Raw genomic sequence first — 15,613 nt, forward strand, 5'->3', positions numbered from 1 at the left:
GACTTAGGCAAAACATGTGGCGCTGAGGGGTGAGCGGCAGCGCGCGGAGAAGCTGCTGGGAAGCGGCCGGCGGCGCGGGAAGTCGGGTCGGGCCCGCTCCGCTCCGGGCAGCCGCTACGCCGGGCAGCAGCGCGGGAAAAGCAGCCGAGAGCTAAACCTCAAAACAACAACAACAAAAAAACCCCAAAGTGTCCGAGCACGGCCGCGGTGCGCCCAGGCGGCGGCTGAGGCGAGGCGAGGCGGGGCCGGGGCGCAGCCGGCAGGAAGGGCCCGGCGCGGGCAGAGAGGGAAGGGGAAGAGGCGGAGCCTGGAGCGCGGCGGTGTCAATACTACAATAGGGCTCTTGTGCGGGCGCCGCCGCCGCCGCCGCCGGAGAAGGAGGAGGAGGAGGGTGGGGGCCGGGACCGGGGCCTGGCTGCGGGAGCGGCGGCGGCGGGGCGCCGAGGAGCCGGCACGCGGGGCGGGGGCCGCCGCCGGGCCGCCGGCCACTAGCCGCGGCCGGGCGGAGGCGATGCGCGCCAGCGCGGGGCAGGGGCAGGGGCAGCAGCAGCCGCCGCCGCCGCCGCCGCGGGAGCGCCAGCCCTGACGGCTGCGGCCGCCCACGCCGGGGAGCAGGGGAGGCCGCGGCGCCACAGGCCGGGCCGGCGGGAGGTGAGCGCGGGCCCGGGCTGCCCGCATGGGGGCGGGGCGGGGGGCGGGCGCCGGGCAGCGCCGTGCCGGGCCGCCGCGCCGGGCCTGTGCGCGGGGGAGGCGCCGGGCCTGCGGCGGGCGGGACGCGGGCGGCGGCGTTTGGCGCCAAGGCCGGGCAGGAGGAGGAGGAGGAGGAGGAGGAAGTAGCAGCGTGTGGGGGGAGACGGCGGGTCCTGCGGCCGGCCGGCGGCGCGGGTGTGGCGCCCGGGTACGTGGGGCGCGGAGCCGGGGTGGCGGGGGGGTCCGCGGCCCGTGTCGCGCAGCGGCGGCGGCCTCCGCGGGCCGCGCTGCCGCGGCCGGAGGGAAAAGTTGCCGCGGAGTTGGGGGAGGGGTTGCCGCCGGTTCCCCGGCCGGGGGGCGGCGGGGGCGGCTTGGTGAGAGCCGAGGGGTCGCCGCCTTGCTCCCCCCTCGGCGCGGCGGGCCGGGCCGGGCCGGGCCGGCGGGAGGCAGCGCCGGTGAAATGCGCTTTTGTCTGCAGCGGCGGCGGCGGGGAGAGGAGAGGAGATGTGAAGGCTCGCCGGCGTGAGCCGGCTTCACCTTGGCGGAGCGCGCCTGGGCGTGGCGGGAGGCGCCCGGCGGCGCCGGCCCCGCGGCGGAGCAGCTGGCGGTAAGGGCTCGGCCCGCGGGCGGGCGGGCGGGCGGGGGGACGCGCGCGTCCGCGGGCAGCGCCGGCCCTCGCCGCGCATCGCTGCCCGCGGGCGCAGATGCTTCTCTTCCTTTTTTTTTTTTTCCGCCCCCAAAATACCTTTTTGCCTATACCTCGAGGAACTTGCTAGAACTGAGTTTGGCAGTAAAACGCTAGTACTTTTTTTGTTTTTTTGTTTGTTTTTAATCTCAATAGCCTGATCCTCAGTATGCCGTGGCCAAGGTAAGTTTTGGGGCTTTTTGTGTTTTTTTTTATCTTTGCGTAACAGGGAATGGCTAGCACCCAGATGCTGTATTTGGTCTTCGGGTTAGAAATTGGAAGGTCTGCGCTCCGCTTTTGTTTCTGTAAATGAAACCTTTCTGCATCCTCCCTCGGATGGCATTCGCTTTAATGCGAAGGACTTTTTGTGAAGGGGTGGTTTCATTTTGGATGTGCGCAACAGCCACTGTGATTAGCGGCTGGGAGTGCAACAAAAGTAGCGCTTGCAAATAATTCTTTGGTGAACAATGGGAGGATATTAAGTTGTTGGATATGTCTTAAAATTCATCTTAATAGGAAGAATAAATGCTGTGGTTTTTTTTTCCTCCTTTTAGACTACCATTATTTCATGAAAAGCATTTTTAGTTATTTGAAAAGTTGAACTATTGTTGATGAATTGTTTTCCCGAGTGACTATATTCTGGATATTTAGTAAAGAAATGCTGCTAAATTAGTGCTATATTTTTAAGGCCATGTTTTTTCACATTCAGGAGAATGGGATGCAGGAGACAGCATACAGTTTTGATAGAAAATCCTGTGATTAAAATAGACTAGAATCTTGAAAGCTATTGTACCTCTGTTAACATGAAAGAGCCATGACACTAAAACTGAAAGATTAGACAACTGTATTTTGTCCTGGTGTGTGTGAAATGTTTTGTCTGCCGCCAACTTTTTACATCACCTTGGTGTTTGTTGTGGGCTGTTTTAAAGAGTGTCTCGAGTACACCTGCTAATCTATACAAAGTGAGAGTATATCTGAGCAATAGCAGAATCATCCCCATCTTGCATTTGCAGGTTAGGTTTAGAAAGGGAGGCCTGAAAGTACATTGGCATAACTTTCAAGCATGCCACAAAGTCTCTTATCAGGACACTAGAAAAACGTTAACTGTATGTATTGGAGGAAGAAAATGCGATTTAAAGTCTCTTCAGTTAAGAAAGTGTTTTTTTAAATTAAAACCGAGTTAGTGCTTTTATGATCTGAAGTATTTTTTACGTGAACTTCTGACCTCCTTCCAGACTAGACATGACACGCTCTGTTTTTAATGCCAAAGAAGAGCAGAAAAAAGCTCTCTTCTGAGAAAGTTAGGCTTTGTATGCAGTAAAAGTAATCAAAATAATTACAGCTGCTTCTATCTACCTGCCCTTCATTTGCTGTTTACCTCTTTCTAGGTTCCTGTTACAGAACAGGTGTTCCCATATGCCCCCAGCAGCAAAAAATCCCTTGAGTTGGGTCAGTTAGCACAACTGTGGGGTTTTTTTTGTTTTCTTTTTTTGTTTGTTTTTTTTTCTGGTTTTATTTTACAAATGTAGCAGATACCTGCAAGGATTTGCTAAAGAGCTGAGGTTAGAACATATGCAGTGGCATCTATTGGCAAGGATGCATGTTCGTTTGGGATCTCATTAAAAACATGAAAATCCTTTGTGAATGTAAGAGTCTGGGTTACAGTATCTCAGTGTAATATTAGGATAATCCCAACTTTTCTGTGGTTCTGTGAGCTTCTTTTCAGTGACAGAAAACCAGGAAGTTTGCATCTTGGGTTTACTGGGATACTTGAGATTGTGTGTTTTGTTTTTTTAAAATATACATAGTTTTCATAGAGCTGATTGGTTCTCTTTTGGAAACTATACAAAGGCTATTTTTGAGTGTTGTTTTTACCTGTATTTTGTTTATATATGTACATACACACAGGCACAGAAGTGTATAGTTACTGTACTAGCTACCGCGTGCTGAGTGCTGTAGAGCTCTTATCCCAAAGAACTTGCTACAGCTAGTATGTGGGCTTTGTTGAGTAGTGACTTGAATTCTTGGTTGGCGTGAAAGCAGGTGTCCAAGGCTGTTGTGAAACCTGCTGGATTTGTAAGACGTTCTGGTGAGAACCAAAGTTAAACCCTGTACAAGCTGCTTGAGTCTGAGTTCTGAAATTATTTCTCTAAGATGTTCCCCCTAGTCTGTTTAGGTAGCTTATTTCAGTCTTTGAAATATATTTCTAAGCATCGTGCTCCAGAGGGTGAGGAGTATGGTATAGCATCTTTGTATGTTTTCTGTTAGCGAAGTGAGACCAGGGATATCTTTAGAATGTACACATTTTTGTAGTGTGTCTTTTATGATCCATAGATAAAAAGGTTATATAGACATCTGTTTCTGTTTAACCTGTGGTGTGTCTTTCTACTTTAATCCTTAGAAGCTGGTACATGGTTTGTGGAGCTGTTACCTAAATAGGTTTGATAGTATTATGTTATGTCTGCTCTTCAAAAAATACAGGCCAGCTTACTAATTAAGAATATTATATTCAACTGAAATGTGAATACCTGATTTTTATAATCAAAAACTTACTATTTTGTCTAGATCAGTGGTATAATTGTGCTTTTTTGTTTGGCTTGCACTGTATCTTAGTTCAAGCAAGGCTTAATTCTTTCCTTGTAGACAGAAATCAACATAGCAGAAAATTGCCATTTGATCATGTAAGTTTAACCTCTCCCCATCCCCCCAATTTTTGGGGGAGCTACAGATGAGGGAATTCAATGGCTTTGCAATTTCTAGAAAGACACAATACCCCTTAAATTCTATGGTGTTTTTCTTTGTTTTCTCAAGATTTGAAGTGCCTATAACACTTCAGCCTTCATGTAATTGGAGATGTAAATGCAATTTTGGCATACTTTACTTAAAATGGAAACTAACAAGTTAATAATAGCTCTTACCAAGGGTATTTATGTAATGGAAGCCAACAGATGTTACTTGCATCTTCAAAAGCTAATGTATAAAATGTTACGTCAGATCTCTGGCAGATTTTGTGCTGGTGGAGGATGGGTCAGGTAGGAGTTGGAGATTCTTGAGATCTGTAGGGCTTGCTGGCACTTCTGAAAAGTGAGATAACTGTATAAGATTTTGCATTTTAGCACACAGATAACTTTAAGTTAATGTTGCCCTTAAAAAAAAAAAAAGGGGGGGGGGAGGAGGAGGGATTTCTGTATTTCTTTCATATTTATCCACATTAAATGATCAATGACAGTATCACTTTAAAATGTCTGTGCTTTACAGTCTGTCTTCTGGCTACGACTCAGTTTGTTGTCAAGAATGCCAAAGTAGTGTGTTTTTAAATACTGTTTTTACTGATGCTTCAAATTATTGTGCCTATAAGATATCTGGCAAAAAAAAAGTCTGAGAAGTGTGTTGTGACAGCCCAGGTATTGACATTGTATGGAGAGAGGTCAGACTTACACATTGCATTCTTCGCCTCCCCACGTCTGTATAATTACTAACCAACTCCCTGTTTCCCTTGACTGTTGGTTCTTCCATATTTGTTTGCTTTTAAGCTACCCTTCTCTAGACAGCATCTGAACTTACAGCATTTAAGATCTTATTTCAGTGTGTAGGAGACTAACAATTTTGGGATTGGAACAGTATTGGGACATGCGATCTTTGGCCTAATGAAAGCCTCTGCGTTCATAGAGCTGTAATATAAGGTTTACTTTGATTAAAAAAAAAAAAAAAAAAGACCTTGAGCTGTTTACATGGCTGTAGAGCTTGAACAGGCGGTTAAGTTCTCCTGTTAAGAGTAGCAGGAGAAGGTGGGAGGATAAGCTTGTGATTGCTGGTGCTATTTATTATAACTTTCTCCTGGATTAAATACTGATATACTTGCCATAGCTTGTTAAACTTTGAAAACTTTGGAGTGCTTTCATTCCTTAAAGTACGCTTGTTGCAGCATTACATAACAGAGCTGTATTTCTTGCTTATTGAATTGAAGGCTGAACATAGCATATCATGTTGTTAATGCCTCCTTATGTTTTAATTAGAGCTGTAGGGAGATGCTAAAAAACAGGTTTATGTACATGCCTGACAGGCTGATCAAATGAATATGTTTGTCACACAGTCTTGAGGGAATTGTGTATTATTAGGGCTACTCTACTGGCCAGATATTTTTATTTTTTTCTTTTCCATACTCTAAAAAAATTTTGTTCTGAGGATCTGTCATATTTACTTCAGGCTCTTGACTGTGTGGTAGCCTTTGCTGGTGAAAGGCTCAGACTCTTGCTTACAACCTAGAGAGCAATTTTATGTGTGTGCAAGTGATCTGAGGCACAGCAAGTCCAACAGCATCCATAAGTCAGTGCTATATGGTGGGTAGACACTGTGGAGGTCTAGGAGAATCCAAAAGGAGCAGTGGTGCTCTTACAACAATGTGCAAAACAAAAGAATCCAGCAGAAGCATTTATTACAAATAATTAATTTTGTGTGACTGTGTTGCAAAACGTTTTCCAAGGTCTGCGTTAAGTTTACACTAGTTCTGGTTTTGGAATATCCTGGTTGGTGAATTATCAAGTAGTGGAAGGAAGACTTCTGTATGGGACATGTTTGTGAATTAAATAACTTCTCAGTTTTGGTATATGGTTCATCATGTAATATTGCATGACTGAAATTCTTTAAATAGGCAAATAAGAAATGACATATCTGCTACAAATCTTAGACAAAAGTTTTCTTGCAAATGTAAGAACATTTTATGGCAGTGTTAAGTAGCTATGGTAACATGGATGTTCGTAAGCACTTGAAAATCAGAACCGACTGAACTCGGAGCTTTCATTCATACTAATTTAAAAATGTGTGTTTTTTTTTTTTTTTAGTGTACTAAATATTTAAATCTTCTCTCTGTATTATGTATAGCAGCATAGCATGGTAATATTTTATCTTTCTACTGGCTTATCAAAATTCTTAGATCTTGAGCTACTGCAATGTGTAATGGTAACATATAGGAGTGGGTATTCTGACAAGGGAGGAAAAAGAAAGTGTCCCTAGTGGGATTACTTGTGGTTTTTAATTCTCTTTATTGTTCTGCTTTTAACTGCTTGTATCTCTTCAATATCCTTCTAGTGTTGATTTACAGGCTTTGATATCGAAGTGGCTGTAGTGGACTCATCATTTGAAATAGTGCCATATCCCACACAGGTTTGGGCTTTAATGAACAAAAAACCCTCTCGTGCAGCTGAAGTAGGCAGCATGTGAGTGAGTTATGAAGATGCACAAGAAAATGGTAGACTCAGCAATTAGGCTGTGAGGAGGAGCCTCAGCAGAAAGACAGAGAGGAGTAATCTCTCCCACTTTTACTGGTACTTGCAATGGAAGAAGAGTAGTGAATTTGTACTCCTCTTCTTGCTTTCATGCATATGAGTTCTTTTCACTGCAGGTAATTGACTGAAATGAAGTGGTGATAACAGGTGATTTATTCTGGAGTAGAATGTAAACCTTGTAAAAATGTTTTATAGGAAGGAGAAGAAACACTCATTTCAAGCATTGAAAATAATTTTCTGTTTTTCTCAAGAACACAGGCCTCTGAATTTGATATAACAACTGAAAGAATACTATCAAAACATAGCAACGCTGATGACCAGTGTTAATCCTCTTTGGGGGAGGTCCTAGCAACTCTTCAACATCCAGCTTAATTCAAGAGCGGTTGTGTTCACTAGGAAAAAAAAAATCAAATTGACTGTCATTTAAGCAACTGAAAGGCAGATACTTAAACTTGATAATGAAGTTGCAGTCTTCCGTATGTTAACAACATAATCATTTCCAGCGTAGCATGAAATGAGCGATCTTAAGAAGCAAGTGAAGCATTTTGCCTGGCAAATCTGAACTTGCAGTTCCACAGCAGAATGCGCTAAGAGTGAGGGAGGAACTAAAAGGTTGATGTTAATACATGGTGCTTATTTATGAGCAATAATATTATAATGGCTACTGGTATCCATATGAAGAAATATTCATTCCTGCTTAATGGCATTGATTCTTCTATGGAAATTATTTTTGCAAAATATGTTGTCCACATTGCAGAAACTAATTTTCTGTACTTTTTTTGGTTAGTGCTTCTTCATTTGTTCAGGCAAATAGTTTAAAAAAAATTGGATGAAATAATTCTAAATTTCCGATATAAATAAAAATACAGACTGTTTTTTGCAACTGGCATACATCAGACTTGAGTCTTTTTTTTCTTTTTTTTTGGGTCTAATACTATAGTTTCCCAATGACATTTTTCTTTATTCAGGTATTGTACAGGCGTTGAAGTATGTTGAAGTTGGCAGTAAGCACGGTATTTTTGATCAAAGTACAGTTTTTTGTTTTTTTTTTAATATAGCTGGAGTACAAAGAGTTTATTTACAGTGATGATTGAGATTTGCTAGTGACTAGCAGATTACATCTGTGGATGCTTCTGCAGTTTTGATGGAGATCTGATTTGCTCTAATCAGACGACTATACAGAGATGAAATAACTGCTCAGATGAACTGTGGAACAACTGTTGCCAATAGAAGGACTCTGGGCTAAGTCAACAAAAGAGGAAGAGATTAAAATAGTTTATATAGCTGATCCTTAGTGTATTCTGTCTGTGTTCTGTTGCTTAAAACTGAATATATGTAATACTTTGCTAAAGCTGACGTGCGTGTGTGGTGTTTTCATTTTTCTTCATGTAGACACATCAGGAAACCGTAGAAGGTGGAATATTTTAATTCAAACTTATTAGAAAGTTTGCATTCTTGACAGCTCAGTATCAGTCAGAACACCTTCACTTCCATTACTTGGATTAATCTGACTTAAATTCTGTCTGAGATCCTTTGTTCAGTGTCTTCTGTTTAGTTGTTCCAGATTTTCAGAAGCCTCTCTATTTAACAGCAAACAGGGAAAGGGCTATGCATGAATTTAGACTGGTAGAATCTAATAGCTTTTGCAGATGCCATTTCACTCTTTCTAATATTATTGAAATAGATTTGTTTTCTGCATGTTTGCTTCTGCATGCCTGAATTCAAGTGGACTGTTTGAAATGTAGAGCTATGAATGGGGTAAGAGTTGGGAAAAAAAGTCAGAAGTAAGCTAAAAAGGAAAAAGAAAAAGCCTCAAAATGCATACAACTTGAATTTGATTTATAGCACCTACTCACCTCTTCTAGCCATGTCTTTAATGTTTTTGGATTCTCTCATTAAATGTCCATACCCTCTCTTGTCTTTGCCTTGACTTCTCAAACTTCTTCCTTGTTATGGTAGAAAACATCATTTCTGGTAAGTGTCTTAACAGTCTTCTTGGGACCATATAAATCAGCTGGGTCAGATTAAATTTTTCCTCCTGTACCAAATTCCAGATGGTATGGATTTCCAGATTGTTTGCAATCAGTCTGAAAATATTTTGGCAAACCTTTTGGAATTTTTTTGAACAACATTTGTGTAGGTTCGCTAGGTCTGATAAAGATGTTTTCCCTTATGAGTGTTTTATTTGAGGCGGTATTTTTTGGCTGGTCCATCTGTGTGTGCGTGTATGTATGTGTATATAAAAGCATCATCCACTGAAAAATCAAGATTTTTTTAAATATTCATAGAAATTAAAGCATATATTATGTAAAACTTTTTTTCCAGTGAACGTTTGTATTAATGTAATGTATATTCTGTTTGTATTTCTCACAGACTTCTTATGCACTGTTACACATGTGCCTATGCAAGTTCTGTTTGGTTAAGTTAGCTGAATCTGTATGTTTGACTTCACTACTATGTGTTGGTGTGTGTTTTACTTTGTGCAGAAAATAATTCAACAGTGAAAAACTTATTTTCATGAATTGAGAGGAACTGCTGGAAAAACAAGAGCTTGGCAAAGCATTGGCTTAGCTGAGTAACTTTCAAAACTCTCTAGAGTAACTTCAGAGGCACTTGTTCTCAAAGCTTTCACCAAATTTTCTAGCCCTACAATAATATTTTTGCTAAAATACTGTGTTCTTTCTTCCTTGAAATCATTTTGGAGAATCTATATTAGTTCGGGGGCAGCCTTGGCTGCAGTGACCATGAGATGGTGGAGTTCAGGATCCTGCGAGGAGGAAGCAGGGCAACAAGTAGGATCGCAACCCTGGACTTCAGGAGAGCAAACTTTGGCCTCTTCAGGGACCTACTTGGAGGAATCCCATGGGTTAGGGCCCTAGAAGGAAGGGGCGTTCAAGAGAGCTGGTTAATATTCAAACATCACTTCCTCCAGGCTCAAGAGCGGTGCATCCCTATGAGCAGGAAGTCAAGCAAAGGAGGCAGGAGACCTGCATGGATGAGCAAGGAGCTCCTGGCAAAACTCAACCAGAAGAAGGAAGTATACAGAAAGTGGAAAGGGGGACAGACCACTTGGGAGGAATATAGGAACGTTGTCAGAGTATGCAGGGATGCGACAAGGAAGGCTAAGGCCTGTTTGGAATTAAATCTGGCGAGAGATGTCAAGGACAGCAAGAAGGGCTTCTTCAAACACATCAGTAGCAAGAGGAAGACTAGGGAAAATGTGGGGCCTTTGCTGAATGGGGTGGGTGCCCTGGTGACAAAGGATGCAGAGAAGGCAGAGTTACTGAATGCCTTCTTTGCTTCAGTCCTTACTGCTCAGGCCAGCCCTCAGGAACCCCAGACCCTGGAGGCAAGAGAGAAAGTCTGGAGGAAGGAAGACTCTCCCTTGGTGGAGGAGGATCGGGTTAGAGATCATTTAAGCAAACTTGACACCCACAAATCCACAGGCCCGATGAGATGCACCCACGAGTGCTGAGGGAGCTGGCAGATGTCCTAGCTAGGCCACTCTCCAACTTCTTTGAAAGGTCATGGAGGACAGGAGAGGTGCCTGAAGACTGGAAGAAAGCCAATGTCACCCCAGTCTCCAAAAAGGGCAAGAAGGAGGACCCAGGGAACTACAGGCCAGTCAGCCTCACCTGCATCCCTGGAAAGGTGATGGAGCAGCTCATCCTGGAAGCCATCTCTAAGCATGTGGAGGAAAAGAAGGTGATCAGGAGTAGTCAGCATGGCTTCACCAAGGGGAAATCCTGCTTAACCAATCTGATAGCCTTCTCTGATGGAATGCCTGGCTGGGTAGATGAGGGGAGAGCAGTGGATGTCGTCTACCTTGACTTCAGCAAGGCTTTCGACACTGTCTCCCATAACATCCTCATAGGCAAGCTCAGGAAGTGTGGAATAGATGAGTGGACAGTGAGGTGGACTGAGAACTGGCTGAATGGCAGAGCTCAGAGAGTTGTGATCAGTGGCACAGAGTCTAGTTGGAGGCCTGCAGCTAGCGGTGTCCCCCAGGGGTCAGTACTGGGTCCAGTCTTGTTCAACTTCTTCATCAGTGACCTGGATGAAGCAACAGAGTGCATCCTCAGCAAGTTTGCTGATGATAGCAAACTGGGAGGAGTGGCTGATACACCGGAGGGCTGTGCTGCCATTCAGAGGGACCTGGACAGGCCGGAGAGCTGGGCAGAGGGGAACCTCCTGAAGTTCAACAAAGGCAAGTGCAGGTTCCTGCACCTACGGAGGAATAACCCCATGCACCAGTACAGGTTGGGGGTTGACCTGCTGGAAAGCAGCTCTGCGGAGAAGGACCTGGGAGTGCTGGTGGACACCAAGTTAAGCATGAGGCAGCAATGTGCCCTCGTGGCCAAGAAGGCCAATGGTATCCTGGGGTGCATCAGGAAGAGTGTTGCCAGCAGGTCGAGGGAGGTGATCCTCCCCCTCTCCTCAGCCCTGGTGAGGCCGCATCTGGAGTACCGTGCCCAGTTCTGGGCTCCCCCGTACAAGAGGGATGTGGCGCTACTGGAGCAAGTCCAGCGAAGGGCTACAAAGATGATTAGGGGACTGGAGCATCTCTCTTATGAGGAAAGGCTGAGAGAGCTGGGCCTGTTTAGCCTGGAGAAGAGAAGGCTGAGAGGATGGAGCCAGACTCTTTTCAGTGGTGCCCAGTGACAGGACGCGAGGCAACGGGCACAAACTGAAACACAGACAGTTCCATCTGAATATGAGAAAAAGCTTCTTCACTGTGGGGGTGACAGAGCACTGGAACAGGTTTCCCAGAGAGACTGTGGAGCCTCCTTCTCTGGAGATATTCAAAACCCGCCTGGACGCCATCCTGTACAATGTGCTCTAGGTGACCCTGCTTGAGCAGGGGTGTTGAACTAGATGATCTTCTCCTGAGGTCCCTTCCAACCTCAACCGTTCTGTGATTCATTCTGTCAAAGAAACCTGCTTTTCTAACCATTTGAAAGAGTGCGCTACTGTAACTACATTATGGTGATCGGTGTGGTTGTATACGTTTCATTTGGAAGAAATAACCTTAGTGTCGGCTCTTGCATAAAGGACTGTAGAAACTGAGCTTGATTATTCTCTTATCAGGCTTCTTTAGCCATAATAAAAGATAGATCTAAACATGGTTTCAGTGCTTCTGTCCCGCATCAGGATATTCTGTAGCACTAGCACCTGCAGCTCTTCATGCTCTCTCACGGGTTTCTAGAGGTTTAATCAGTCAGAATGGTGTGTTTTAACTGTGTGATAGTAATTCTAAAAAGAGAAAAAGTTCATCTCTGGTGTTTGCTCTCTCTGTTGAGTTTTCCAGGACTAAAAATTGATTTTCATGCTTCAGGTAAGCAGAAGTGACTTAAGAGTCTTGGGGAGCAGACTTTTTTTTTTTTTTAATGCATAATGACTATTTCCATGGCTTTTTTTTTTTTTTTTCCTTTGGGTCACTTGTGGAATTTGGTGGGTATTGCATAGAGGACGTTGTTGCTGTTATGTGCCTGAAGTACACAGATAACTCTGGATTCTGAGGGGCAGCGTCACGTGTTGTCATTCTCAGAACTGATGTAGATGCTTCTCTGTGAACTTGATTTGAAGTCTCCCAGTATTTCTAGTTTAACACCTTCTAAACAATAGCAAAAGCTTTGTCTCTGTAAAGGTGACAGCTTCAGAAATCAGAAGTCTTAACTTGAATAAAAAAAAATATAAGAAATCCTAAAGATCTCTGGTCTTTTAGACAATTTTATTAAAGGTTACATTGTTCCTTTTGAAAGTAAGCTTTCCTGGCAGAGGATACTTAAAAGAGCAGTTCTCTTGCATTATAACTTAATCTTGCATTTTTTTTCCCCCCTAGGACGCACTTGAATCAGGAAGTTTTGAGAAGAAATAAAATCACTTGCATCTCTTAGGAGTTCTGCTAACAAATTCATCAGATGAATATCTTTGCTAATTTCTGGCTCTGTTTTGGCACTGACTTTAATTCCTTTTGACTCCACTGAGGCCAAAATTTCCCTGCTCGTTTCTCAGAACTTCTCATTTGTTTTGTCTGAGTGAGCAGGAATGGCTTTGAAAAAAGATGAATTAGTTGACATAGGTTTCTCTTTCATAGCAGTAAAAAAGCCCTCTTTGACAATTTAAGATCATCTTCAAGGCAGAATTCATTTTTGGTTGTTGTTGTAGATTTTGCAGCCACAAAGGATAAAGTTGATCATCTAATTTATTGTGCTTTCTTGTTTACTGCTTCATTAATTGTCATCTTGATTGTGCTCCAACCCTTGTTTTGATGTCAAAGTGCAAAGTTTAGGTGCTGTATTTATTTATTAATTTATGAGGTTTCTTTGTAGTGGGAGGCAGTCATTTGAGTGCTAGTGTGATGGTTAGATTTCTAACCAAGAGAGAACAGGGAGCCTTTCCTTACAAAGTCTCAAAAATATTGATGTCCCAAGTTTGATGAATGGTGTTGAAAGTACCCTAGATCTCTGTGATGAGCAAATGAAGTTAACAGTCTTACTTTTTTCTTGCCCTTCTTTTTTCCCTGGAAACTGTTTATTATTCGGTTAAGTACTGACTAAAGTTTCTGATATGGCATGAGCTGTTCATGAGGGTGATTTTTCAGTGAACACAGAGATGCCATTGAAACCTGGAAGAAGAAAAATTTTTTGAGGAATCTAATACATTAAATTAGTTCTTAATCAGGGTAAGTAGCTCATTGGAATAACCATAAAAATAAAATGCAGCAGTTCTTAAGTGTCAGATGCTGGGAGCTTTCTTGTACTTTCTCTTCTCTTGAAATCTTACGTTCTGTAGTCTCTGCGTACCAGTGCGTTATACAGTGGTGAGCATCCACAACCCAGAAATGGAGGCGTGAGCTTTGCTTGACCACTGTGATCCAGCTGTGACTGGTATCAAGCTTCTTATGAACACTGTGTTGCTTTTCCATGGTACCTTTTATGCTGTAATTCAGAAATAAATTAATCCTTTTTTTTTTTTTTAACTAGATAATATCCATCAGTTACTATTTTCCTATCTGCATTGACCACAAGAGGAACAGGGGCTCAGCATGGCGATTCATTTTGTAAACCTGTGATGATTTGAGGCACTAGCCCTGCCTGACACTACCCAGCAGTTTGTGACCATCCTGTGAATAGGTGGTTGAAGTTAAGCAGCCTGAAATAGTTTAGAAAATGCTTGCACAGACTGTTCTTCCAGCAGAGAGGTGGGGATGGCCACAGATGCTCATGTGCTCCATGCAAGCAGCAGCAGGATCTGGCAAGGGAAAAGGGGTTGGGGTTTGGTAGCTGGAATTTGGAGGGAGGAAGAGTTTGGGGTTGAGGGTGGAGATGAAGAGCTGAATCTCAGTGGGTGGGAGGAGAGCTAGGAAGATGAGCTGTAAAATGAGGGACCGCCTGTGCAAGGGCAGTAACTACTGATGCCTTACATGGTGCTGAACTGGATGCCTGAAGAATGTGTGTGTGTGTGTGTGAGGTGAGGGGGAGGGAAGAAGGGTCCAAGCATGGATCTGAATTCCCAGAGGCATCTGTTTACAGGGCTGCACACCAGCATTTGAATCCAAGAAAGAGGAGGAATTTCTGACATAGTTCCTTCTTTAGTGTGTGGGCTGGGTGTGCTGGGTACTTTGGGTCCCATTCTAAAATCCTTTCTTTTGCTACATAGAGAATTTAAGCTTTATGGTGTTTTTTTTGTTTTGTTTTTGATGCTCCAGAGCGAGAGATCTGACTTGAAGGCACTGAAGTGCACAGTTTGGTATTACCTCAATCCCAAATCTAGCCCTTGGTCTTTTATATTGTCAGTGTTTGGAGGATCCAACAAGAAACAGTGATACTCCTTTTAGCATTTGTGACTCTCTTGTGTGTGTTATGGGGTCATGAGACTCTCTTCAGAGCATATGAGAACAGCATGGCTGTGCCATCACAAACATAACATCTGTTACCATATTTTAGAAGTTCTCACAGTTGCAGAATCGTTTTATTTTTTATTTTAAGATCTCCACTAAAGCTGTCCATAAATGCGCACAAATACAGTTGCATTAAATAATGGAAATTAGTTGTGGGAAAAGATGCTTTTAGGTCAATCTAGATTAGTGCTTCTGAAATGTTCACTTGAGCCTTGCTTTGGAAGATAAAATGAAGTAGTACTCCCATCACTTCGCTTTAGGGAATGCATGTAAAACTGTGTCTATTTAGAACAGGATGTGCAAGTTGAATGAGGTGGGTTCACTGTTAAAGACTGACTTGCCAACAAGTGGCTGTAGCCAGAAGGAAGATATCTAGTATTCTCTTCCCTTGAGAACCGAAATGAGTTTTCTAGGGGCTCCAGTTCTTGATAAATAGCCTGTTTTCATGGTCTGTGGCTCAGAGCTTGGTTCTCCAGCTCTTTGTAGTAGGTAGCACCAAAATACAGTGGTCACATCTGCCTGTACCCTGTTCCAGTCGTCTTGGATTCAGGAAGTGTCCTGTGAGTTTCCAACACTTTTACCCCAATTTAGTTCTTCTCCTGCAGGTTTCTGTTGCGTGCATTCATGTTTCCTGTCGTTCTGCTGTGCTCTCCTGTTTTGCTGTGTAACCCACCTCTGGCAATGTGCATTCCTCAGGAGCATCCCATACCAGACTGAAGTAATACAGCTTTTTAAAATTCGATACTGAGGTAGATGAACAGGTCCTTGTACCTGAGCTGGTGCATGGTAACTGTCCTAGTATACATTTGTACACCATAGCTTCCCTCCATATATGCAAAATAGTTTATCTGTGTGTCTGTGATGGAGGGAGAAGAGGTAAAGGTGGAATAAGCTATTTCAGATTACTTTGCTTTCACCAACATGTATCAGTATGCATGTATACTATGGAGTAGCTGATGCATAGGACTTGCTACTCCCTGGAAACTTGTCTGTATGCTTATGTGCAGCCTTTAGTGCAAACAGGCGAAACAAACGGCTTTGTGCAGTCCT

At 43.7% G+C, this 15,613-nt stretch overlaps 1 protein-coding gene across 1 annotated transcript in view; it reads left to right on the forward strand.

The window, feature by feature from the left end:
- Window positions 1-596: 596 nt before the first annotated feature.
- JADE3 (jade family PHD finger 3) overlaps window positions 597-15,613 on the forward strand; it is a 73,466-nt gene continuing 58,449 nt past the window's right edge. The window contains exons 1-2 of the mRNA XM_067295870.1: window positions 597-651; window positions 1,169-1,297. The gene's annotated coding sequence lies outside the window, so the exon portion shown is untranslated. The remainder of the gene's footprint in view (window positions 652-1,168; window positions 1,298-15,613) is intronic.

The sequence above is a fragment of the Apteryx mantelli genome, chromosome 1 (genome assembly GCF_036417845.1).
Source record: "Apteryx mantelli isolate bAptMan1 chromosome 1, bAptMan1.hap1, whole genome shotgun sequence".
Taxonomy (NCBI): Eukaryota; Metazoa; Chordata; class Aves; order Apterygiformes; family Apterygidae; genus Apteryx; species Apteryx mantelli.